At 37.2% G+C, this 26581-nt stretch overlaps 1 protein-coding gene across 1 annotated transcript in view; it reads right to left on the bottom strand.

Annotated features, from left to right (window-relative positions):
• Positions 1-26098, bottom strand: part of TENM3 (teneurin transmembrane protein 3) — a 1046942-nt gene extending 1020844 nt beyond the window's left edge. The window contains exon 1 of the mRNA XM_008000348.3: positions 26025-26098. The gene's annotated coding sequence lies outside the window, so the exon portion shown is untranslated. The remainder of the gene's footprint in view (positions 1-26024) is intronic.
• Positions 26099-26581: the final 483 nt, after the last annotated feature.

Raw genomic sequence — 26581 nt, 5'->3', positions numbered from 1 at the left:
ATCATTCTTAGGGAGCATGATTCTGGATCATGTTCAAAGTCACGTGCTGCTGGGCACAGTAGTTCATGCCTGTAATCCCAGTACTTTAGGAGCCTGAGGTAGGAGGATCCCTTGAGCCCAGAAGTTCAAGACCAGCCTGGGCAAAAGAGTGAGACCTCTTTCCTACAAAACATAAAAGTAAAAATTAGTCGGGCTTGGTGGCATGCACCTGTAGTCCCAACTACTTGGGAGGCTGAGGTGGGAAGATCACCTGAGCCGGGGACGGGAAGGTTGCAGTGAGCCAAGATTTGGTACCACTGCACTACAATCTGGCAACAGAGCAAGACCCCATCACAAACAAACAACAAAGTCACATATGTATACTCATTCTCTAATAATTCATAAAGGTTTTAGGTAAACAGTTATGAAAGTACTATCTTCTGGTGGAATAGTTGCTGAAAAATAATTCTTACAATCATGTGCAGAATGTGAGTAAGTTACAGTGGATTTACCAACCACAGAGACCATAAAATGGCCAGATAAAGTGCCAACTCTAAAATAATTACTCAAAGCTTAGATATTCTAAAATCAATGGTCTTTCGTTGGTGGTTGTTGATGTTAGAAGAGTCCATTGAAAATCACTATTGCTCACAAAATTCCATGATGGGTGTTCTGTGTCATAAAGTCAGACTTTTTAAAAGGCAGCAACACGCACTGGAGTGGAAGCAGGTAAATCAAAGGGAAGTGTGAGAAGGCCTTCTGAGATTACATCCTTTTACCATGTTTGCTAACCACGCAACAACAAATCTCTCTCTTCTCCTGTTTCTCTCTCTTATTGTATGTCTTATATAATTATTAGGACATTTACAATTTGTGACTATAATATGAAGTTTTTTCTTTTGTTTAAAAAGACATAACAAATGAAATCTTAATTTGAATTTTCCCCTTGAAAAAATCTTTCTCTTAGAGGAGCAGAATATTGTAATATAGCCCCGAGTCAAGTTTGAATTGTTCCACTACATGTATACTGTTCTATAACCAAGGAAACAGAATAATAAAAATTACTCATTTATATTTTTCAGTTGGACAAATCAGCTCTAGGCAACAAACACTGGCTGTATAGAAAGTCATAATCAAAATGATCTATAACAGTTCTGCCAATGTGTAGGTCAATATACTCTCTGCGTTCATAAAAGTTTTCCACAATTGAATAAGAACGTTAAGTTAAAGTTCACGAATTAAGTATTCCTGTAATAAACAGTAACCTGATTTTGCCAAATAATTTTGACTTTGTTTTAGAATTAACTTGAGTTAGTGCTAAAAGGGATATTTATCATCGAGGACAGAGGTTGCCAAGTTTCTTCTGTACAGGGCCAGATTGTAGGTATTTTAGGCTTTGCAAGGCATACAGTGTCTGTTGTGACTACTCAACTCTGAAGACGTAGCAATAAAAGCAGCCATAGATCATATAAGTGATAGGTGTGGTTCTGTTGCAATACAAATTTATTTATGAATGATAGAACTTGAATTTCATATAATTTTCACATGTTACAAAGTATATTTCCTTTCTATTTTGTTCAATTATATAAAAATAGAAAACATGTCTTAGCTCATGGGCCATATGAAAACAGATGATGGACCACATTTGGTCCAAGGGTTATTGTTTATTGACACTTTATGTGGGAAATTATGTTAATTGTTTTAGGGGTATTTGATAAACATGAAGTTGATGATTATGGTATTGAAGACAAAGATGATTAACATGATGATGATGACTAAGAAGATAACTGCAGTGAACACTAGAACCAATCCAATGCATTTACCATTTACAATACGAAGGTCAAATTTCTTGACCTTATGCAACAATTCCTTTAGTAAAATTCTCTTATTTTTTGGAACAGCAGTTTAGCTCTCCGCAGTAGTCCATCAATTTCTTAGATAAAAAGGAAGATTCCTATTTTTGTTTCAAATATAAATAGTTGTTGTCATTCATAGTCATCAATCATCATCCACTTGCTAAGATGTAACAGAAAGTATTATATGTTTGTCATATTTGTTTCACAAGGTTTCAATTATATTTTTCCATTATGTGATTTTTTCTCCTGAAAGTAGAATACATATTGGTAATAAATAGGTATTAATCCTGTTTTTTTACTACCACTGTCTCTAATATGTAAATTGTAAGGCAGAGCTATCCATTTACCTGTAATTTTACCTAAAAGTCTTCCATGTAATAATAGCTTTCCTACTTTAATTCAAATACAACTAGAGAACTAAAAAGTAATCAAGAATCTGGCACCATGTCCAGTCATATCATTCTCTAATCGCTGTACTTGAACAGTGATTGGCTCAAGTTGTAAAAGTCACTGGTAAAGAAAAAGTTTTGATAACGGGGTAAAAATGTTGATCATTTTGCAGTAATATCCTGACCAGTTTTGATGCTGTGGAAAGAAACATGGCTTTTTGTCAGTCCCTGCTTCTCACCCCAAAATTGAGGAAGCTGGATTTCAGCCAAAGTTAAACTCTTAGCACTCTCATTAGTTGAGCCAAAAATGAAGTTGACCTGCTTGCCTAAAGCAAAATAGTCATCCCAAATCAACTGCCACTATGATGGAGTCTTCAAACCTTGGCTGGCTTGACTCACAGTGACCTTTTCTAACTGAGAGCATGATGAATTAAGCATCAAGGCCCCCCAAAACAGATTGGAGTATGGACATGGGGGTGGGGGTGGAAATCCAGGTGGAACAGAAATGAATCCACATATGGCGCAGGAGCTTTTCATAATAAACAGTAACCTGATTTTGCCAAATAATTTTGACTTTGTTTTAGAATTAACCTGAATTAGTGCTAAAAGGGATATTTATCATCGAGGACAGAGGTTGTCAAGCTTCTTCTGTACAGGGCCAGATTGAAGATATTTTAGGCTTTGCAAGCCATTCAGTGTCTGTTGTGACTACTCGACTCTGAAGACATAGCAATAAAAACAGCCATAGATCATATAAGTGATAGGTGTGGTTCTGTTGCAATACAAATTTATTTACGAATGATAGAACTTGAATTTCATTTAATTTTCACGTGTTACAAAGTATGTTTCCTTTTGATTTTGTTTCATTCACTGATTCATTCATTCAAACTTTTATCCTGTCCAATTCATGCTTGGCAGTGAGGGAGAGACTGCTCAGGAACTCGGAGTCTCATTTTACTACCAGGCACCTGGAGTCCATCCTTGAAAAATTCCACCCATCAGACCAGAAGAAATTTCACCTTTCACATCACTTTAGAGTGACCCAGGAGGCAATTTCAACCTGTCTGCTTCTTTTACTCCCTCCTGAATTCTGTAAAAAAAACTTCCTAATAGCTACGATATTGATGGAGTGGTTGGCGCTGCTCACATGTGCTGGTAAACAAGAATTGCTCGTGAGAACGTACCATCCAGTGAGCCCAAGTGGACCAACAAAGTGGCCACTACAACTTGACAATCAAAGGAAAGATATTATTATAAAGAGTCGTACGTCCTGGAAGTATTTTCTTTTCTTTTTTTTCTTTCTTTTTTTTTTTTTTTTTGAGATGGAGTCTCGCTCTGTCCCCCAGGCTGGAGTGCAGCGGTGCGATCTTGGCTCACTGCAAGCTCCGCCTCCCGGGTTCACGCCATTCTCCTGCCTCAGCCTCCGGAGTAGTTGGGACTCTAGACGCCGCCACCACGCCCGGCTAGTTGTTGTTGTTGTTTTTGTTTTTTTGTTTTGTTTTTTGTATTTTTTAGTAGAAACGGGGTTTCACCGTGTTAGCCAGGATGGTCTCGATCTCCTGACTTCGTGATCCGCCCGCCTCGGCCTCCCGAAGTGCTGGGATTACAGGCGTGAGCCACTGCGCCCGGCCGGAAGTATTTTCTTGAATTGGTATTTAAGGTGATGGGTAATTTATATTTCAAATGACATAAACATATTGTACACTTATATTCATGCTTTAAATTTTAAAACCTATGTGCCAGGCAATGTGCTTGACATTTTAAAATAGATTCTCTCTCATCTTCCCCTAAGTCTGAATATGTAGCATATACGCCCAGTGCTTAGGAATACTTGATAGGAAGCAGTATGTAATTGAAAACGTTTGGTAAATCACATAAAGATTTATTCAAACATCTTTGTGAAGAACCAAATAAAGTAACTATAGTATGGTTCATAATAAAATCACTAGTTTTTAGATGTGATGTTAGAATTATAGATCTATTTTTAGATGTCTAAATTTAGTGGAATGTGGTTGTACAGAAGTAGGTTGAAATCAGTTTTCAAAATGGATCATTTTTTTTTCTAGTAAGCCCATTATTCATGATAAAGTCTTCAGAGAATATGAGTCGTTTCTCCATTTTATTTTAATGGAGAATTATGCTATGCAAATTACCAGTGCTTATCTTATTGTGCACAAATAAGTGACCTAAGTAGCTCATTTAGTGCTGCACATTTGTTTATGTTGGACCTCGTTCTGAAATGTCACCACGCTAACTTGCTATTTACTTTATACGGCAGTTACAAGAGATGATTCATCTCTTGTGTATGAGCATGATTTTTATTTTAGCCATCAATAACCCTGACAATGATAATACACTGTAAGACTGATAATGATGAGGTTTTTCCCTACCAGCTTAGTGTAATTGATAGTAAAAATAAAAAGATCAATAAAACCGTGAACTCTTGCCTTGACTAAACAACTGGTAATATAGAGACGTTTAGAGTAATTTGATTAAAATATGAACAACTAAATTAATCATGAATGATAATTTATAGAACAGACTTACCAAAATGATTATGTGGGGGGGGTGTGTGTGTGTGTATGTGTGTGTGTGGTGGGGGAGATAATGGAAGAAAAAAAATCAAAGAAAGTATAATAATCCTCATGGTTTAAAACCCAGTGTAAGGAAGGTAATAAGATGTCAGAAGAAATAATCATCAACCATATGATTCTCAACAGAGAAGAAGAGGAAGGTAGTGGTCATCAAGCGCAGGCAGATCACAAGGGAATAACAGCTAGTTGGTCAAATTTACCATATCCTACTTATCAAACTTCTCGGACGTGAGTAGGAAGCCCTACCTTCTCCCTTGAAGCTCTAAAATGCCTCCCAGATTGGGACTGATTGAAGTTTTTAGGTCATACATCCCACTATCATAACCATAATGGGTCCAACTCAGGAGAAATTAAACTACAAATAATATATACTTACAAAGGTATAAAATTAATTCTGTGTTAACAGTGGGAAATTATACAATCGTGGTCTATTAAATTCAACATAGATATACCTAAGTGACTGGATTAGTGCAAATAAAGGGAATTAGGGGAATATTTAGAAATTTTATTAGCAGTTTAAAAACAATAGAGTGGGGAGTGAGAAGTGTCATGTATAAGGGGAATAATTATGGCAGATTTAACTGCTAAATTATTTTTAATTTTAGTTTGGGGATCCTGTTTTGATTCAGAAATTAATTATAGTAGGTTTTAAATCTATATGTGGAGAGTTTTTTTGGAGGAAGAGGGGGAAATCTTTCCACTGGTGACTTTTAGTCTGACTGGCTTATGGTCAGAATACATGGTCTGTAAATCTCTATGTTTTGAAATTTGTTAAAGTTTGTTTCATCAAATTCATGAGTAGTTTTTAATATTTTTTTCATGGAATAAGAGAAGTGCATATATTCTCCGTAGGCAGCATGATGGTTGAGTCTTAAGACCATAGGCCCTAGAGCCAGACCTATCAGCTCTGCTGCTCCCTGGCTGTGGAGTATTAAGCAACTTACCTGTTCAGTCAGTGCCTCAGTTTTCTATCTATAAAAGGCTGTTAGGAAGAGTTTATAAGTTAGTATGTCAAACCTCAGAAGAAAACCAGCATGGCTTTCTTGATGTAAGTATGATGTAATTGTTTACTAAACATCTCTCTACCTACTTTTATCCACATGCATACACACACACACACACACACAAACACAAATCTGTTGATTGCATTATTTAAATCCTTGCTTTTTTCCTCTTTACTTAATTACAACTCTTAGAATTTTACAAACAAAATCCCTATTTATCAGTTGGTTTTATCCAGTTGCATTTCTGGAAGTCTGCATTATGTATTCTATGGCTATATTGCTTGGTGCAAATACGTTTATAGTTCTTCATGTTTATGAACAGAACATTTTCTACTTCGGTAATACTCCTTTTGTTCTATGGCTATAATCTTGAGTTCCACTTGAGATGATATTGATAAAGCAACTCCAACATTTTTTTGGTTTTTACATTTACCAGGTACTTTATGTTTATGCTTATACTTTCAAACATGTTTTAAAGCTTTATTTTAGATGTGCGTTTTACAAGCAGATGGGTTTTGTCTTTCATCCCAATCTAAAAGTCTTTGTCCCTCTATTGGAACCCTCATTTACATTTTTTATCACATGAATTTGATTTCATTCTCACACCTTTAATAAACTATATACTACTTAATTTTCTCATTTCTTTAATTGTTACTTTTGCTGAGTTCATTAAGTTTCTTTTAACTCATTTTGCACTCTCTATCTATCTCCAACCTCCCCTGCTCCCTGCCCTTCATTAAAGGAAAATTATGTGAGGCAACTGTTATAAGCAGTAGATTTTAAATTTGGTTACATTGTATTATGAATAGTTAAGAGCTACTAGTAGAAGATTTTATGTCAAAGAATGAAAATAAAACACTTCAACAATTTTTGTAAAATATGAGTTTTTTAAAACAATGGAAAGAATTGGTATTGATTTTTTAATGTGTTCCCTAAAATAGAAACTTGGTAGAAGACACAGTTGATTTTTAAAAATTTACTTATTTAAAAGTGGAATTCCAGAGGGTGTTGAATATTCTTTTCACAAACCACTGAAAATAAGAGGAAACAGAACTACATATCCTCAAATGTAATCTCTTTGTGAGGCCCGATGTAGGTGCTGGCTTTTAGTAATCTTTCCTGTGTAATGACATCAGATGAAAGCAGGCTGGCTGTCAAATATTTACAAGCTTGCACTTAGCTCAAAGTTGGGTATACAAAAATTGCAGTGATTCTTTTATTTATTAATCTATTCTGTTCCATCAGGTGCAATTATCCTGTAAACATAGCGTCTTAACACAGCTTAAAAAGCTAATTAGTGTAGGCCCTTTGGAAAACCTCAAACATTTTGGTCCTTCCAATTCTTCTATGCAACTGCTGCTCTGAGGAAAGTTCCCAAGCTGAGGAAATGGAAATCTTTCCAAAAATTCATAAAGGCTGTGATCTGCATCCCCTCTTCACATTATCTTTACACTGTGTGATTTTAAAATAAAATATGTTTAAAAAGTTAAGCACGTCAGTGGTTAGAGATCTTGGTTGAGCAAGCTAAGAAGCCTCCTTCTCCCTTCCCCCGAAGATGTGCAAAAACTTTTAACTGTCCTTATGCTGCTGCTGGGCCTTCTGTCCTTCATCCAATACATGTCCCCAAAGGAGCTCATTGGGAGGTAAATGAATGCAACAGATTCTCACTAAACATTTTTATTCAAGTCCATCCATCGTCACATTCTGGAGAGCACTGGGGAAGTGAGGTGGGGAGCCGCAGTAAAAACAGTAGCGAGCTGTCAGTGGCGCAGTTTGTCATTGTTCCCCACACAAAAGGCAGACTGTCACAATAAACAGCATTTACTCCTTTCATATTTGTGGCTTAGGGCTGGAGAAGGGGAGGTGTCACTGGTCGTAATTGTAGAACACATAAATAATAATAGTAGCTTGCAAATCATAGATCAAAGAAAACAGAGGGAGTTGGCAGCGATGAAGGCAAGAAAATAGATGCTTCCAGCACAAGCTAATTTACTACCCTTTAAAAAATATGTTCTTCTTTCTAACAGTAAAAGCGGAATGATAGTGTTTGCCCTTTCAGCTGCAGGTAAGGGAGATGAAACTTCTAAATCATCGGTCTCATGATTATTTTGGGCACACAAGTATGGGTAGATTGTTTTTCATTCAAGAGATATTTTATAAATTAATGGGCATTACCTTTACAAACTAGATGTGAGTGGTAACCCTTTTGCTTACTGTAAACACTACTGTGTTGCATACACCAGCTTGTTAAAGCCTGTAGGAATGTATGCATGAGGCCTTTCAGATGAGCTTTTTTAGAGAAAAACATTGATTTTGTGATCTGAAAAGAATTCCTGGTTTCTATTACATTTGGACAGTCTGATCTCATCGGAGGTAAGATATCCAGCACCCTGACGATTTCAGGCTTGAATTACACCTTCCCTTTTGGACTCTCCAAAACATGAGGAATATGACAGCATGCAATGCTAAAATTGAGTTCGCATATGATACAGACCCTGGGTAACCTCATCATTCTCTGCAACCTATGGAAACTCAATGGGAGAATCCCCATAAGATGACAGAGTCTGAGAAACTCTCCCCACACTTTTACAATATTGGAAGGTTTCTCATTTACTGCCAGTGAAAAGTGTGTATTGTGGCTTCTAATAAAAACCTGTGAAACCACATGGGTGTAAAGTAATTTTTTTTCCAACTTTTCAAGAAACTGGTGACAATGCTAAGTTCACTGTTTTAGCTTTGGGTGTGAAGTATTTCACCCTATTTGTGATGGCAGGTTTACATCTGTGCTGTAACCTATTCTCACAGCAACATAATTGAACTAGATTTCACACATGGACAGGGTTTCTCTTTATGGATTGCCTGTGATCATCCCCAACACAAAATATGTAGGCATCATACATGTATATTAGTACTCTATGTGAGTATAGGAGGATTAGCTAGTACTTTTGTGTATGGATCATACATGTATATTAGCACTCTATGTGAGTATAGGAGGATTAGTTAGTACTTTTCCAAAGAAAGGATGCTTTGTTCTAATATGGAAAGTTGACAATCCCCAGGGTGTAGAAGGAGCTAGGCAGTCCTGAGCATAGTAGTGAAATGCCCTAGACAGGAGAATAACCTGGAGTTTACTTGTGAAGACATTTTGGCCATCAGCATGTGAGTAGTCAGGTTGCAAACTTTGCTGGTTGTTAGCCCTAACATTTGCTTTCGTACAGCAGTTTTGACAGTTGCACTGCTCACAGCAAACTGCCATCGGAGCTTGTTCTGCTTCAGTGCCACTCGGCTGTCACAGCCTGTCATGAGGCAAGAAAGCTCTAAAAACCTAACCCCATCCGACAGGGTTTAATCATTCCTATTACTCCTGTTGCCTGCACAGGCCACCTTGGAGCACACAGCATTCAATTTTACCCTTCCAACAGCACCTGTTTCATAGGCTTCCACTGTTTTATTATTAGTATTTTAAACAGAGTGATAAGCTACATTGTTTTGAGGAGACAAAAAATTAGCAAAGAAATGTATGTATTTATCAAAACAATAATACTGAAATTGACCAACGATGAACCAAACCCAAATGAAACCAAGGTGAAGTTTCAGGTGCTTTTTTTTTCCTATTTATGCTACTGGGCAAGAGGGGAGGTAACCCTTCCATTGTTTCACTAGGATAACAAGGCAGAAGGGAATTGGTTATTTCTCCATTAGACAAAGCATATGGGAAAAGACACTAGCAACTTTTGTCCCCGTCACCCTTTGTCTTGGATATCTTTCCATCCACTTACTTGCTTTTCTTGAGCTGTGAAATTAGGAGAGCCCACTTCCTGGTTAGTGGCCAACTCCTGTAGCACAGAGACACTCACTGAGGATTATTTAGAGATTTGGTAGGTCATGATCACATATTTCTCAAGAAAGTGCCCTCAGCTGCTATCAGTGAGGCGACAGTACAGCAGAGATCACATACTTACCCTCCGTTTTGCTTGTTAAAATAAGAGACAGCAATCAGGGGCAATATAATATTCCCCATCATAATGAAATCCAGACAGTCTTGTAAACACGACTAGTATTGAATTCATCAAGACCCGACAAACTTTCATAGATATTTACTCTTACAAATACATAGTAGTCTATTCCCACAACAATCCACAGAGAATGAGAAAGGCAGGAGAGCGGCATTACTAAGGATAAAGTGACAGAATTGCATGTATTGATGTCACTTAGCCACATGTGTTATAGTATGTCTTCTGGAGTACATGTTTGAGTTAACAGTTGCTTAATTTGGCCAAATATAATTATTTCACAGAATTAATATAAATAATTGGTCTGATTTCTGAATGGTCACTTCAATTTTGGGTTTAGATTCAAGCCATCGAACACAGTATGTGTACTCAAATTTTTAAATTAATTGGCTCTTATCCTTTTAAGAAGCTTGACAAACTTCTTAGTTTATCCAAAGTATAATTGATTTTTAATTAAAACAATCTGAATCTTTTCCTAGAATCATGTTATACTAGGAAAATAATTTCATTAAGTAAAAAACAGTAAGAGTATAAAAAAAGGAAAGAACACTTGCAAAATTGGTACATTGGAAAGTTTTAGATGGAAATAATAAAGAAAAATAGAGAATAATGAAAAAACTAACCGAATACTCTGCAAATAAGTGAATGGTGAACAACTGGATACAAGATTAGGTGGCCTTTTGTTCCCCTCCTTTTAAATGTCATTAGAATAAAACGCAATAAACACAGGCTAGTGTCTAGGATATGTGGAGAGACCAAGGACTTAGCCACTTTAATTTACCGGCATCTTGGCAATAAAATTGCCCAAGCAACTGGCACTGAGCTGACCCTCATGTCTGATGCAGGAGAAACTAGGAAGAGTTCACTGGCAACTGGCAAACCCTCAGGTTTGCCCTTGAGAGCTGACTTTCCAAAATCTAACAAAATACGTGACCTTGATAATGTCTTCGGAAAGGTAACAATAATCAAGGCTAGAGGAATCCTTTGGCCTGTACGATAACATTTTCATGTTCTAGAGATGGCAGGTTATATTAATTAAGGGTCATGACTAATAATGGAATAGAAATGTCAGACATGGATTGCTATGAGACAATTAGAAACTCTTTAGAATTGTCCAATTCTGAAACGAGAGTCATGACTGTAGTTGCGTTCGCCTGCTATCCAAGGCCCTCCAGAACACGGTTCAGCCTACCTTTCCAGCTTTCTATCATCACCTACCAATCACAACCCTCACATCCAATCCAGATTGGCTTAGTAATCATTTCTTAAACATATTTAATACCTCTCCACTGTCATTCCTTTGCTAATGGCACTTTCTATTGAAATGTCCTTCCCTTCTTTACCATTTGAGATATTACTCATCTTTTGAAGACCCATTTCACAATCTTTCTTATCCATGAAATATTTCCTCATTTCTCCACCCAAATGTGTCTCTTTCTTCTACTGAAACATCTAAAGCATAGTGTTTGTATTTTCCTTACAAAAATGGGTTATTTTACATCTGTCTTTTCCTCCCTATTGTTTTATAAGCAATTTAAGAGCAAGGATTATGTGATTGTGTGTATGTGTGTGTATATGTGTGTCACTGGGATATAGGACATAGTGCTGGCAAAGGCATTAAATGAAGATAATAAGTTGTTTCTTTGTTATTGTTGTTTCTTTTATTTTGTTAAAACCATCATAGATAACTTCAAGACTTGCTTTTGTCAAATACACTAATGTGATTGCCAGTCTAGTTACTTGATTGAAGACTTGTGATTAGTAAACTGATTTATAGCATAAAAGATTGTTTAAATATCTGCTGACATAACTATATGTATAAAAAGTATTTTGCAAAAAACATACTTGTCAATCTCATACAGTTGCTTCTTTCCCCACATCATTTTACTACCAAAATGAATCAAGCCTCATTAAGCTCCCAACTTCTATTAACTCTCCCCAGTGTTGCCTGCCGGCTGAGGAATCCTAGCCCATCATTTTGATGAGTACAGACTTACATAGTCCCTCCTCTGTACCTAGTACAATGTGTGGGTATGACATGTAAGGAGATCTCTAAGTCACTCTGCCATCTGTTTGTCCAAAGTAAAAAACAACAAAACTACATGCAAATAATAAACAGTACCTAAAACATTTCTTTTGGGACCTAAAACTGTAATATGTTACTAATGTTACCCCTAGTGTCTTTTCAACAGGGTCTGTTTGCTGTTGATTTCAAAGGAAGTCAGCTTGATAATCAGCAAATAATCTAAAATTGAGAAAAATGGCTCATGCCCAAGCACCAACCTGTACAAATACTTTTATATACTGAACTCAAGATAAAGCCATCTTTTTTTTTTCATTTTTGCAAAAACAACTGTGGGTATTATCCAAAAATAGCTGACTGTTAACTAGACAACTAGCCAGATCTCTAATGCTCCGCGCGGACTCTGGCTGTTGCGTCTCCATCTGTACAGCCTGCTGCCTGCATGTTTTGAATTATGGGAGCAGAGAAGGGAATCCAAGAGATAAGGATTCAATGGCATAGGTTGCCTCTGCTCTTGCTTTCATAGGGGAGATATTTTTCTCTTTTATGCTTTGACAGTGGCTGATTATATAGGATTCCCACCAACCTCCTCACTTTTAAAGCATTTCTGTGTGAAGAACACCTGACCTATAGTTTGCTGAATACCAGGTGCAGATCTGATTACCTTCAGGTGTCCTAATGCTATTTGTACACATGTATTTCAGCTCTTTCTCATCCTTTGAGTCTATTTTTTTTTACGCTTCCAAACTTGAGGATTCTTATTTCCTTTAAACAAATAGTATGACACTTATTAAGCAGAGGAATGCATTTGTAAGATGAATCAATGAATCATAATCACATACTTCCACATCCAATGTTAGGTTTCAGCCATGGGCACTAAATCTCTGTGGTGTGAGTGACAGCAGGTAAAGGTTTTAAACTCATTCTAGCACATGGGATAAGTCCCATCAGTTATGAAATTGCCACTGAGCTATTTTTAATTTCTTTTTTTTCCAGTACTCCTTTTTTTTTTTTTTTTTTCTTGATCACATTATATGCCGTGATTTTAAAAGATCTATTTTTTTTTTTCCATTTTGGAAACAAAAATAGAAATTCCTACCAACTGTTGACTTTACTTTGTCATAATTTTACTTTCTGTTCTGTGCTGTCTGTGCAGCAGGGGTTTGAGAAAATAAACCAGAGTATGTTGTGAATGATTCATACTCCAAAAAAATAAAACGATACCACTGGAGTGTGAGATAAGAAATACTACTTTCCTTATTCTGTTTTCACTGATACCTACATTTCATTTTTTTTTTTTTTTTCTTTTGAAATGGAGTCTTGCTCTGTCACCCAGGCCGGAGTGCAGTGGTACGATCTCGGCTCACTGAAACATCCGCCTCCAGGGTTCAAGCAATTTCCCTGTCTCAACTTCCCTAGTAGCTGGGACTGCAGGCGCCTGCCGCCACGCCCAGCTAATTTTTTGTATTTTTAGTAGAGATGGGGTTTTACCATAATGGCCAGGCTGGTCTCAAACTCCTAACCTGGGGTGATCCGCCTGCCTCGGCCTCCCAAAGTGCTGGGATTACAGGTGAGAGATACCTACATTCCATTTTAAAATCCAAATGTAGTAACAAGGAATTTGAACAACTTACGTTATGGGTGACCTTGTCAGAAACCAGTCTCTTGTCCTTTCTGCAGAGCTGGTGTGGTGGAGAGAACTATAGTTGGGCCACAGCCTGAGACTGAGAATATCAAAAGCAATGGCCTTTATAAGACAGAAACTAGGAATGTGAGTCCAGGCTGCTACTGTTAAGCTAACGAGTTTAAAAGCGGCAAATCTGGTAAAGGGAATTGAAGTAAAACACAAGAAAGCCAAGTTAGGAAACAGGAGATAAGAATCAAGGTGATGGATTACAAAAAACCTGTGGGCAAACCTAGTGGAGAGGGGTAGGCTCAGGCTCCTGCAGGTAAGTTGTGACATGGGCTCTCCGCCTTCTTTTCTGTTCTTAATTTACAGGTCAGTGTTTGTCCCTAACAAAAGATCATGACAAAAATTCTCAATCAAAACTCCCACCCCAACACAAACAATGCGTGATAGCAACTAATTTACGTGGGGAAAAAAAACTGAACTTGGATGGAGGAAAGTGCCAGCACCTGCTCTATGGCTATAGTCATAGGGTTTTTCTGTAGCAATGACTGTTGGTTCTCGGTGTGAGGAGGCCAGTGCTCATGCCCACTACCCTAGGGCTTCCCTTCGGTTGTTGTACTTTTGAAAATGTGTAATCGGTGAGGTGGGATGGTTAGCACTCTAGACACTGAAAATGTGTCATCGGCGAGGTTCCATGGTGGGATGGTTAGCACTCTGGACTCTGAAAATGTGTCATCGGCGAGGTTCCATGGTGGGATGGTTAGCACTCTGGACTCTGAAAATGTGTCATTGGTTCTGGATTAAGCAGGTGCGTAACAACACTGTGAGGAGAAACTTCCTAGAATGGGTCATAGAAGAAATTTAATAGTCTTGGATTGCAGATTGGGAAAATGGCAGTTTCTTTTCCTTTTTTTCCTTTGGAAGGCAGTAGTAGTTGCTAAATTCAATTTTAAAAACGATTCTAACTTTAACATCAGCAGAAAACAAGATGGTTTGTTGGAAATAAGTTGAGCTTCCAAATTCATTTTTGAGTTAAAAGACTGGACTCTTCATTCACTGAGGAGCTTTATGTGGCTCCATTTTCCAGTCTCTAAATTAACGCTAACCCCGTAATACTATTGCTAACTTTGATTAAGTAAATGACCCTGAATCTCTAACATGGAGATTTTAACAAAATAAGTGCTAATAATGTATCCCAGTAAACATAAATACATAAAATACAATTTTGATCATCCTACTGTGTGGTATGAGTAGCTGAAACTTAGTCATGTGGCCAGTTTGAACAAGCAGCCAGCTGGTGAAAGGAATATTTTCACAAGTTATTGCATGCTGGAATATTTTAAAGTAGGGGTCTCTCTGTAGAAGCAGACACAGCCTAAGTCAAGGGCATGCTGGTATGAAAATTAAAACAAAGTAATTGACTGTCCTTTTCTAAAAATGTAGAGGTGCTCTTCAATCATCCCGTCGCATACTGACCTTGTTGAAAGCCAACAGCATTCTTTTGTATCATAGTTCTCTGAAGATAATGCTATGGGTATCTGCTACCCTTTTTAAGAACCACCCAACATGTGGATGGCCCAAAACTGACCCAACAAATCTTGGAGAAGCATAAGAGACAGTTGCGGCCTCTTTGCTTTATTTGATATCTACCCAATATGTGATATTTGGTGGGGAACCCGGGCCTGGAAATCTGTGGGGTGTTATAAAAGTAAACATTTTGGGCTAATTAATGTTTGGAATGAACTAGAATGACTGCTTTCCTAAGGCTGACCTGACACAACAGAAAGTTTGGAATAAAATCCTGCGGAGACGTATTTCCAGAAAAGGAGTAATTGGATCCACTGAGTAGAAAAGTTAACCCTGCCTAGTTCAGCTAAACAGAAACCAGAAGAAAGGGCTAAAAAGGGTTTTATTTTATTGTTGTGATAGACCTATGGACCTATTATAAGTGATAAAGTTGGTAAAACTGTTAAGCACAGAAGATGAAATTTTCTTTGGCTTTCTCTAACTTTTTCATCATTTAGGACACATACTAGGCACCAAATAAGACATGGTCCACCCTTGCCTGAAGAACTCATAATTCTGCTCTCCTCTCTTGAGGTTCTGTTACCCCCCAACCATGAACAAAGTGAGCTTTCAAGCCACCTTCCAGTAGCTCAGGATCACAGCAACACCTCACCCAAGTTTCGTGGCTGGAAACCTTTACTTTTCACGTCCAATAAAGCATCCCTTTCCTGTGTCCTTTCTTCTCTGCTTTCTGCACGGACCAAAGCAGGTGGACAAACTCATCTCTGTTAAGAGGTTGATAACTGATCGGTGGGTTCTATCTCATTGACTTGGAAGGGATTTCATTTTGATAAGAGATCACTGAAGACACAGAGATTAATCCCGAGAAATAAATAATTAATGATCCTGTGATAAGACAGTAAGAGACATATTTCGGGCAAGTGGGTGGTTCTGGAACCCCTGTGAGAGCACCTTGTTAAAGGACTATTTGATCCATACATTACACTAACTCTAGTTTTCCCACTTACAGAAAGAGGTCAAATTTGATAATAACGGGCATTAATTTAAAGAAGAATTTGAGACAAAATTAATGGTCTGAAGTTGTAATATAACTTTCATCTTGCAATATTCACAAAAGAAGCTGAGCTTGTGAACACACCAACCATCCTAAAAGTGTACAATGTTGACAATAAAAGCACAAAAATATAATAACTTTAAAAAGAAATCGTCTTTTGAAACACTGCTAGCTAGAGTGCTCTGCAGATGAAAAGCAGACAGAGACTTTCTCTTTATTACAGTCACAAACTTACCCTCAAATATTTTTCTTTTGAATGGGCAGAAATGAGTTTTCTTTCTTTTTTTTTTTAAAAAGCAGTATTTCAAACAATGTGTTTTCTTGTGATAAGAGATCTGTTTTAACGTCTTTACAAAAGAGGACCGTCAAAATAGTATGTACGGGGGAAAGTGTTAGGATTACAAATTACACTGATTTTAAAGCACCCCAAAATCTGTAAAATTGCCCCACCCTTGCCAAGTTCTTTCTGCAAGATGCATTTTTCTTTTTCCTCAGGGAGATTTATGTTAGAGTTCTTTGTTTGTTAGTGCTGCTTTGGGAAGAAGAAAAAAAAGCCAAAAAAGACCTCTCTTAAAATTTCTCAAAACAATTCCCACCATTTTTTTTTCTAATCACAAGGGATAAAGTCAAATTAATGTATCTTCTTCCTAGAAATCTCCTCTAGAACAATCTTGTTTAGATAATAACCACTTATGAAGCCAACTTTACTATTGTATTTTCTTGCTATGTCTTTCCTTGAAAGTAAATACTTCACTTTAGCATCTTGATCTTATGCCATTATAATAAATGTCCTCTAACATAGAATTTTAAAAAGATGTTGGACTTATATGTCTTATTTAGCAAAATTATTTGAAAAATATTTTAGACTTATTCTATAATATTCTAGATTGAAGTTACAGCATAATAATTTATGCATGGTGTATGCAGTGACACCTGGCCCTCGGCCTCCTGTCTAACAATATACTAGACAAGAATTATTACTCCATAATTCACACCCTGTCATGTCTTATTGCTTAATTAAAGCACAACCTTCCTCTACATGACAAGCAATTGGACTGTTAACATTATAGATGATTATCCAACCTAACATATTTTATTTTTACAACTTACTTTTTTTATGTACACAGGATGCTTATTTCAGGGACACCTACCTCTGAAAACATGAAAAATCTGTTTCTTTACTTGCCTTCTGGCTACTGTATAAACTGTCACTAGCAAAAACATGGGCAAATATTATGTGTTAGGAATTAGTAATTTAGATACAGAAATAGTCATCTACCATCTATAAAACAAATGACTATGTGAGTTTGAGGGCATTTGAGTTTTTAATATTTTCTTTTCTCTGTTCTATCATTGACCAAGTTAACACTAAGGACTATGTATCGGTGCATGTTCTTGTGAAATAAATGTACATAAATAAAATGTTCAGGGTCTGTATAAGAAGACCTTAAAACTCTCCTGGAAAATGCAAAAGAGAATAAGAACATGATCAAACCTACGATGCACTTGGCTAAGAAGATTACGTAGTGCAAAGATATCCTATTTCCTCAAATTTATGCATGAATTTAACAATAATTCAGTTCAAATTAAAAAATCAATGCAAATATTTTTACCTTGACAATGTGATACTAAAGTTTTTGGGTTAAAAAATATGTATTTAAAAATTACTAGGAGAATCCTTGGGGAGGAGAGGAGAAAGCAGTAAATAAGGAGCATTTACTTCTGTCCTGTACTACAACAGATCACAGTGGTACAATAATTAGCATAGCTAGATGCTGGCAGAGGCATGCCAAGAGAATGAGAGAGATCAAAGTGAGTGTGGAAATAAACACAAATGCAAATGGAAATTTGTCTGTGACATCAGTAACATTTGAAATAAATGGAACATAAGAAACTGGTTAACTATTTGAAGGAAAAAGAAAACTGGATTCTTACCTAATTCTCTACCTCAAAATAAATTTCAAATGAATCAACATTTTAATGTAAAAAACAGAATCATAAAAATTCTAGAACACAAACTTATTTATAAAGTTGATAAGACTTTTCCAAGCAGGATGTAAAACTCACAAGTCAAAGACTGACAAAATTAAGCAAGAATGTAACAAATAAAAGCAAAGGGCAAATGAAAATCTGGGAGAAAATATATATTTGATACATATAAAATAATAATTTTCTTAATTTTCAAGTAAAATATTCAAATTAATCATTAAAAAGATAATTAGTACAACAGAAAAGTGGGCAAAAATTAGGAAAACTACATTCTTGACTATATCAATATAGCCAGCTTGATTACGATATTGTACTAAAGTTTTGCAGATATTACCACTACGAGCAGGACAAAGGGTACTTGGGATCTCTCTGTATTATTTCTCACAACTGTATGTGAATTTATAATGATCTCAAAATAAAAACTTCAATTTTATTTTAAAAAGTACAAAAAATTTAAGAAAGACAATATACAGACATAGAAAATTCTAATGCCCAATAAACAGATAAAAAGATATTCATTTTCATCTGTTTAAAATACAAATAAATAGCGGATGGGAAGAAATTTCTTCTTCTATTAACTTAGTAAAAATTTAAAATGCTCAATAAATAATGTTGCTAAGGGAGAGGGTATGAGGACAGTAGTCTCTCATTTGCTGTTGGTGGAAGTATAAGTTTGTATAATCTTATTAGAAGGCAATTAGGCTATATACAAAAACAAATTTTAAATGCACTTGCCCTTGACCCTCTGATGGGAACTGACTTCATGAATACAGAAGCAAAATGTCTCAAAGACATACATATGCAGAGATATATAACCACACTGTTTGTAATAGTGAAAATTGGAAATGACAAAAGGGTACATCAATGGGAAAAAATACTAAATACATTTTGGCACATCCATGAGTAAGCAGTTATTAAAAGGAATGTGTCGAGTATCTCTAAGCTAATAATCTACATCGAAAGTAAACAGGGAGGAAGCAATGTGTAAAACAATGTAAACGTTTTAGTATAAGTAAAAAAAGAAATAGCTGATTAGTATGGAAGTAGTTCAGGGGATAGGTACGATAGATGATAAAAAGAGAGGCATCTGGGCGCGGTGACTCACGCCTGTGGTCCCAGCACTTTGGGAGGCCTAAGAGGGCGGATCACGAGGTCAGGAGATCGAGATTGTCCTGGCTAACATGGTGAAACCCCGTCTCTATTAAAAATACAAAAAATTAGCCGGGCGTGGTGGCGGCGCCTGTAGTCCCAGCTACTGGGGAGGCTGAGGCAGGAGAATGGCGGGAACCCGGGAGGCGGAGCTTGCAGTGAGCCGAGATCCGGCCACTGCACTCCAGCCTGGGCGACAGGGCGAGACTCTGTCTCAAAATAAATAAATAAATAAATAAATAAATAAATAAATAAATAAATAAAATAAGACGCAAATAGATTTCTGTGTAGAGAAAAATACAGTGGTAAGCAGAGTCATAGTTATACAGGTAGAATAAGATAGGTAGATAATCAAATGGTTGTCAATAGAAAGCATACAGCCAAAGAAAAAATTTTTCCTATTTTTTTCCTTATTACTACCCACAGACTACTGTCCCCACCTCCTTAAATACCCTATCTTTGAATCATCAGACTCCATCACCCTTTCTTTGTAATCATCTACAGACCCAGGCCATTCGCCTGCATTCCCTGGAGATTTTCTATCCTGGTTTACTCTCACCCTTTCCAACATTACTCCTGACAAAGTCCTGGGTGACTTGAATATCCACACTGGTCCTTTCAATAGCCTGGCCTCTCCCATTGGAATACCAAAGTTCTTGGACTCCAGCCTCCACTCTCCTTTAACCACTCACTCACATGGTTGCAGTCTAGATTTGTTCTTACCAATAACCTCTCCATTATCTCAGTGTTTAGCAGCCCATTGTTAACGCTCCCTCCTCCTGCAGTTCAGTTCCAGCTCCTTCCCTAGGGAACTCAGTCACTCTGCAGCTGCACCTACACACCTTTGATTCTAACACCATTCCTCTGCCTCACCCTCTCCCTTACCTGCTTATCCAGTTTCTATTCCACAGTCCTGAACTAGAGTCACCTCCTCTCCCCACTATCAACTCACTTGCTCCACTTGAGTTTCTAAATATTCATTTGGTAAAACCCCAACTATTGTTAACTCCAATTCTCTGTCAACTCCTTATCTGCACGTGCACAGCTGAATGTCCTGACGAAAACTACACAACATACAGGCCAAACTGGGGATCACTCACCTCCACAGTCCTTTTGTGCTTCTAGGTTTTCATATTATATCCCCACTCTGTTTTTTCTCCCTCCCCAATCACAATTTCATGCATTTTTCTGTATCTTCAGTGCTTTTCCACAATCCTCAGCCTCAGCTGATGACCTTGTATATAGCATTAACCATGAAACGGAGAAGTGAGCTAGAAGAGACCTTCCCCAAGCTCTCTCCTTATCCACCTCCCTTTCTGCATTTGTGTGTGCTTACGGCAATTACTTTGCAATGGCTCAGCCTGCACTCTTGCCGTAGGCCTGATCCCCTCTTGTGGACCTCAGGGGACCTCAACAGTTCTTCCTTTTTTCTTGTATCATTCACTTTCCCTTATCAATGGAATCATTCCTAACAAATATAACAATTATAAAACATACTAACACAGTTCTTTAAAAAATGCTTTCTCCCTTCCTCTGTCTATAGCTACCATTTCATTTTTTACATTCTGATTTCATGGCAAAATTCCTTCCATGAGCAGTCTCTCCAGTTCCCAATTTCTCTCCTCTATTCTCTTGGACCTATCTCAGTTAGATTTTCTCTCTCACCACCAATGACCTAACATTGCTCATTTAAGCCAATCTTCCCATTCCCTGACATAAAGACAGAATTTTACAAACGGCTTCCACTTGGCGTCCAGGAAACCACCCTTTTCTGGTTTCGTTCCACTTTATTGGCTACTATGCAGAATCCTGAATTCTTAACATTGGGGTGTCCACGTTTAAACCCTCGCTTTTCCTTTCTTCTCTACTCACAATCACTCCTTTCACGATGTTACCCAGTCAGATGACCTTAAATACCATCTATATGCTGGGAATCCCTGAATTCCTATTTTCAACCAATATCTAAAGTAGACTCACAGATGACACTGTTCACCTGACATTTGCAGTCAGAAATCTAAGAGGCATCTAAAACTGGGCAGGTCCAAACTGCAACCCACTTGTTCTTCTAGTCTTCCTTACCTTAATAAATTACAACTCCATCCTTCTAGTTGCTCAGACCAAAAACTTTGGAGTCATCTTTGGCTCTTCTTGAGCTCTCATTTCATACCCAATCTATTAGCAAATGTTGGCAGTTGTGCTTTCAAAATACATTTGGAATGTAAAACTGCTTGGGACCACTTCTTCCTCTACAGTTCTGTTCCAAACTGCCCACATCCCTTGCCTGGATTTTTGCAATAGTCTCCAGCTAGCATCCCTGTTCTGCTCTTTCTCTTGTTTAGTCTGTTTTGAGTTTAACAACCGGGGAAATCCCTCAACAATATCCATCAGATACTATGTCACATCAGTCAGAATGGCTATTAATTATTAAAAAGTCAAAAAACAGATGCTGGTGAGGTTGCAGAGAAAAAGGAATGCTTTTACACTGTCGGTGGGAGTGTAAATTAATTCAACCATTGTAGAAGACAGTTCAGTGATTCCTCAAAGACCTAGTGGCAGAGATACAATTTGACCAAGCAATCCCATTACTGGGTATATACCCAAAGGAATACAAATCATTCTATTACAAAGACACATGTGTGCATATGTTCGCTGAAGTACTATTCACAATAGCAAAGACATGGAATCAACCTAAATGCCCATCACTAATGGACTGGATAAAGAAAATGTGGTACATACACACCATGGAATACTATGCAGCCACACAAAGGAACAAGATCATGTCCTTTGCAGGGACATGGATAGATTTGGAAGCCGTTATCCTCAGCAAACTAAAGCAGGAACAGAAAACCAAACACTGCATGTTCTCACTTGTAAGTGGGAGCTGAATGATGAGAACACGTGGACACATGGTGGGGAACAACACACGCTGGGGCCTGTCAGGGTTGGGTGACGGGAGGGGAGGGAGAGCATCAGGAAGAATCGCTAATGGATGCTGGGTGTAATACCTAGGTGATGGGATGATCTGTGCAGCAAACCATCATGGCACACTTTTACCTATGTAACAAACTTGTACTTCCTTCGCATGTACCCCTGAACTTAAAAGTTGAAGAAAAACCATATCCATCAGATTATGGCACCTCTGTCCTCAAAATCCTCCAAAATTCCACATGCAGGAAAAAATGTCCTTTAAAAGCTCCCCACCTTACATAGATGAAAAATTAAAATCTATGCGTGCCCCCCCATTTTCTGAGTCTGTGGCTGTCCTGCCACTTTAGCCCTGATGCCCACACTCCTGCCTATTCCGCCTCTCTGAGCCCCTCTGTCGCATTCGCCTCACCAGTATCTTTTCTGAGAGCCTTTGCATCAGCTTCTTTCTTGCCAGAATGATTTCCCCAGATATCTGCAGGGTTCTTTCCCTCACCTCCTTCAAACCTTTGCTCAAGTATCACTTTCTCAGGAAGAACTTCCTTGTTTACAGAAGCACTTCCAATCATCCTTCAATATTTTATTTTTCTCCATAGTACTTATCACCATATCACACATACACACATCCATCTATATTCTTTTTTATTTTATTATTTTATTTTATTTTATTTTTTTGAGACGGAGTCTCGCTCTGTCGCCCAGGCCGCAGTGCAGTGGCCAGATCTCAACTCACTGCAAGCTCCGCCTCCCGGGTTCCCGCCATTCTCCTGCCTCAGCCTCCCGAGTAGCTGGGACTACAGGCGCCCGCCACCTCGCCCGGCTAGTTTTTTGTATTTTTTTTTAGTAGAGACAGGGTTTCACCGTGTTAGCCAGGATGGTCTCGATCTCATGACCTCGTGATCCGCCCGAGCCGTCTCGGCCTCCCAAAGTGCTGGGATTACAGGCTTGAGCCACCGCGCCCGGCCACATCCATCTATATTCTTATTTATTCTGTCCATAGTCTGTCTCTTCTCACAAGAATATAAGCCCTATGAGAGCCAGAAAGTCTTTTTAAAAAAATTTGTTTTGCTTAATATTACAATCCTAGCACCAGAAGTAGTTTCTGGTACATAAAAAGCCCTGACTAAGCATTTGTTGAGTTAATGCATAAATGATATATAGATATTTTTAAAGTATGCACTTCGATGAAAGGAATTTTAAGAAACTATAACTAGTAATTATTTTAGAGGAGAGAGAATTTTGTAAATTTCTGTATTTGTTTTTCCTAACCATGTATATTGTTACTTTTCAGAAGTCAGAATTATAACAACACAGATTACAATGGCAGCAAAATGATAGGATATCTGTTACTTTTTTTCTATATACTTCTGTTTTTTTTTTTTTTTTTTTAAGGTAAAAAAAAGGTTTTAAATAAACCTACAGATTTTTAAAAATTGCTGTTAAAGTTACAAGCAAGGTCAAACAGTAGTGGAATAACGAATTGCCGAGCTCACTGAATTGCCCCACATCTGAAGAACTATGTGAATTTTAATGAAGAAATAGTATAAGATGCCTAACAAATGACACAAGCGATAAGTGATAAGTGTTCTGATTTGAAGTACAGAGAAGAGTTTACTGAGGTTTGATTATATTATGTGTAGCTAGAGGGTGAACACCATTTCTCCTGCTATGGTCATTCATGTATCAACTAATAACAATATGGTTGTGATGTAATGTAGCAATGGAAAACTTGGATCTGGTAGTCCATGTTCAGAAACAGAATAGACTGAGCTGGTTTTATTAGTTTGAGTGATAGGTTATTATATTAATGGCTCCACCCGAGACAGGGTGGCCCTCACTCATTCTAGTGCTGACTAGGCCCCATTTTGTAATGAATGACGGCCTCTGTCAGCCACCAGCACTCTGATCATCCAACACGTACAAAGAAAAAAGTTACTAATAATTCAGGCACATTTTACCAACTTATATCCAAAGGTATTGACAGGGCAGTATTGTTAAAGCATGCTGAGTTTTCAGTTAACTGCATTAAAAATATGCGAACTCAAGTAGAATTATCTGCCAATATTATGAACATATGCTCCTTTTTTAACTAATAAATATTTCTACAGATATGAGACTAATGAAGCACACAGTGATACTGCCTTTTCATGATTATTAAATATACAGATTCTCGAGAGATACTAATAGATTTAGGTCATCTCAGGCATAATTTCATAGAAAACCACTTCAAGTACCAGGCCTTACTTAGCGTATTATCTATGATGAATGAATGTGGTATGAACACACAATTGCAGAAAATAAAAATAAACACCTTGGCTTGTTGAGGTATATATTTCATGCTCAATACACCTAAATAACTTTTTAAAACAGAAATGTTATATTATTTATATTTCAGTGGCCTTGTTACATTGTATTGGATGCTGGGCTTCACCAAATTACAAAAAGATCTTACAGTCAAGAAGCTGTCCCATTTTTATTCCATCTCAGTCACAGAAAGACAGCCTTGATGCTAAAAGCATTTTATATTTTTTTACGAGATCATCAGCTCAGGATTTTCTGATATCTCTCAATTTTTCTCCACTTCAGCTTTTCTCACAGGTAATAACAAAGCTATTTTGATAGAAATGTAGCCATCTTATGGTTTTCTTTTTAAGTGGGGCTCCCTGTTTTTCCCAATTTGAAACAGTAGGTACAGCAAAGTACAGCCGAGTGGAAAGAGGGCAAGTGTGGAAGCCACACATTCTCCCAGATGTTTCAGGAATCCAAAGTCTGAATTCTCTTTCGTTTCTGTTACTAGTTCCTGGTGGTCCCTCCTAGATATTTTCTGAAACTAAACTTGTTTCCTTTTACCACCTTTTTCTTGACTTTTTTTTTTCCAGTGTTGTTTTTTTGGAATGTGTAGGTTTGGTAATTTTTATCATTTTCAAGACTGATTGCAGTTATCTCTATTGTTTGTTATTTTTTCCTTTGGTTTTCACCATTTGCTTTTTCTATTTCTGTTCATTTTGTTGTATCACTTATGCTTAATCCTTTCTTAAACTAGAGTTCTTTGTGGTCTCCATTCCCTTGCTCTCCTTTAAAAATGTACACAGTAAGACTCAAGTCCCATTTATATTTTGTCTGAATAATACATATATATTCATAGTGAACCATGTTAAATAAAGTTAATATTCTGAAATTCTCATATCATTCATATTTTTCTCAAAAATAATCAAAACTGAATTTTTCATAATTGTTAAGATACTAAAAATATCTGTCATTAAAAACTTCAAGATATAAATAGAGAAATCTAATGTAGTATAATTTTGTTCATTTTTAGCAAATGGTCCTGTCTATAAATTTTATTTTAGACTACTAAACCACCTAGATCATGCCAAGTGGTTTATTAAATTTCATAGAAGTAAGAGCTTTAGAATACCTGTAGATTTCATTCAGGATGAAATAAACATAAAAGAAACATCTCGATATGTGCTTTGGTTGAGGCTGGGGATTAGGTGTGTTTACAGTTAGGTAAATTTCTGAAAACTAAATTCAGGGACTAAAATTGGATTTGATTTCAAACAATCCTTCCATAGCATATGCACTGGTTGCTACGCAACACAATTTAATATCAACAAATGATGCCAAGTGATTTTTGCATACTGTAATTGGCTTGCAAGTTTTGCTGCTTGAAAATTGTGAAGAGAATGTGATTATTTAAATTTCAATGGCTATGTTAAAAATGCTAATTTTTATAATTAAACAAACCTACAACAAAAAACCTACATCTTAAAACTGAAGAAAAGAACTGTCTTCTGTGATAATAAATGTACGATAGTCTGCAAAGTTCTTCTTCCACCCTTTGGGAAAGCATAGACCATACTGAGGTAACTTTTGATGCTGGTCTACTCACCTAGCTTCTCTGATGAGTTGACTGTGGAAAGCCTATATAGAGGCAGAGCTCAATTAGTGTAATTTATGTATCCTTGGACGTCAATCATTCCTGTTGAGAGGTGGGACTCACAGGCTCTCAGTGCATTAATTAAGAGCTCATCTCAGCAGAGCCATCTTTCTACCTAAGGACCAAAAAGAAAGTTTTAATTAGATTTTTAAAAGCAAGTATGTCATATATGAAAGCAAGTATAGTTCTTTAGTTGGTATGAGAGGCAACAATTGGAAGGGGCTCAAGACAATGCAAAGGGCACCAGTTCTCAGTCATCTGCGACATTATGAGTAAGTGGGGGAGCTTCAGTCTTAAACACTGATTTCAACCTTTGGACAATCACTTCATGAATTCGCTGAAATTTAGACTATGTTGTTTCATTGCCAACATAATTACTGGACCCCTGTCTAATTATCGATGCAGAGCTGATGCTGATTGAATGCAATTACAACGTTGAGGACAGACAGGCGTTTTCTCTGATGGCTGGCTTTTTGTTCCAGGCTAGCTTCTGACTGAATATGCAATGG

This window comes from Chlorocebus sabaeus, chromosome 7 (assembly GCF_047675955.1).
Source record: "Chlorocebus sabaeus isolate Y175 chromosome 7, mChlSab1.0.hap1, whole genome shotgun sequence".
Lineage (NCBI taxonomy): Eukaryota > Metazoa > Chordata > Mammalia > Primates > Cercopithecidae > Chlorocebus > Chlorocebus sabaeus.
Note: the sequence above shows the minus strand (reverse complement) of the source record. Positions and strands in the feature narration are given on the sequence as shown.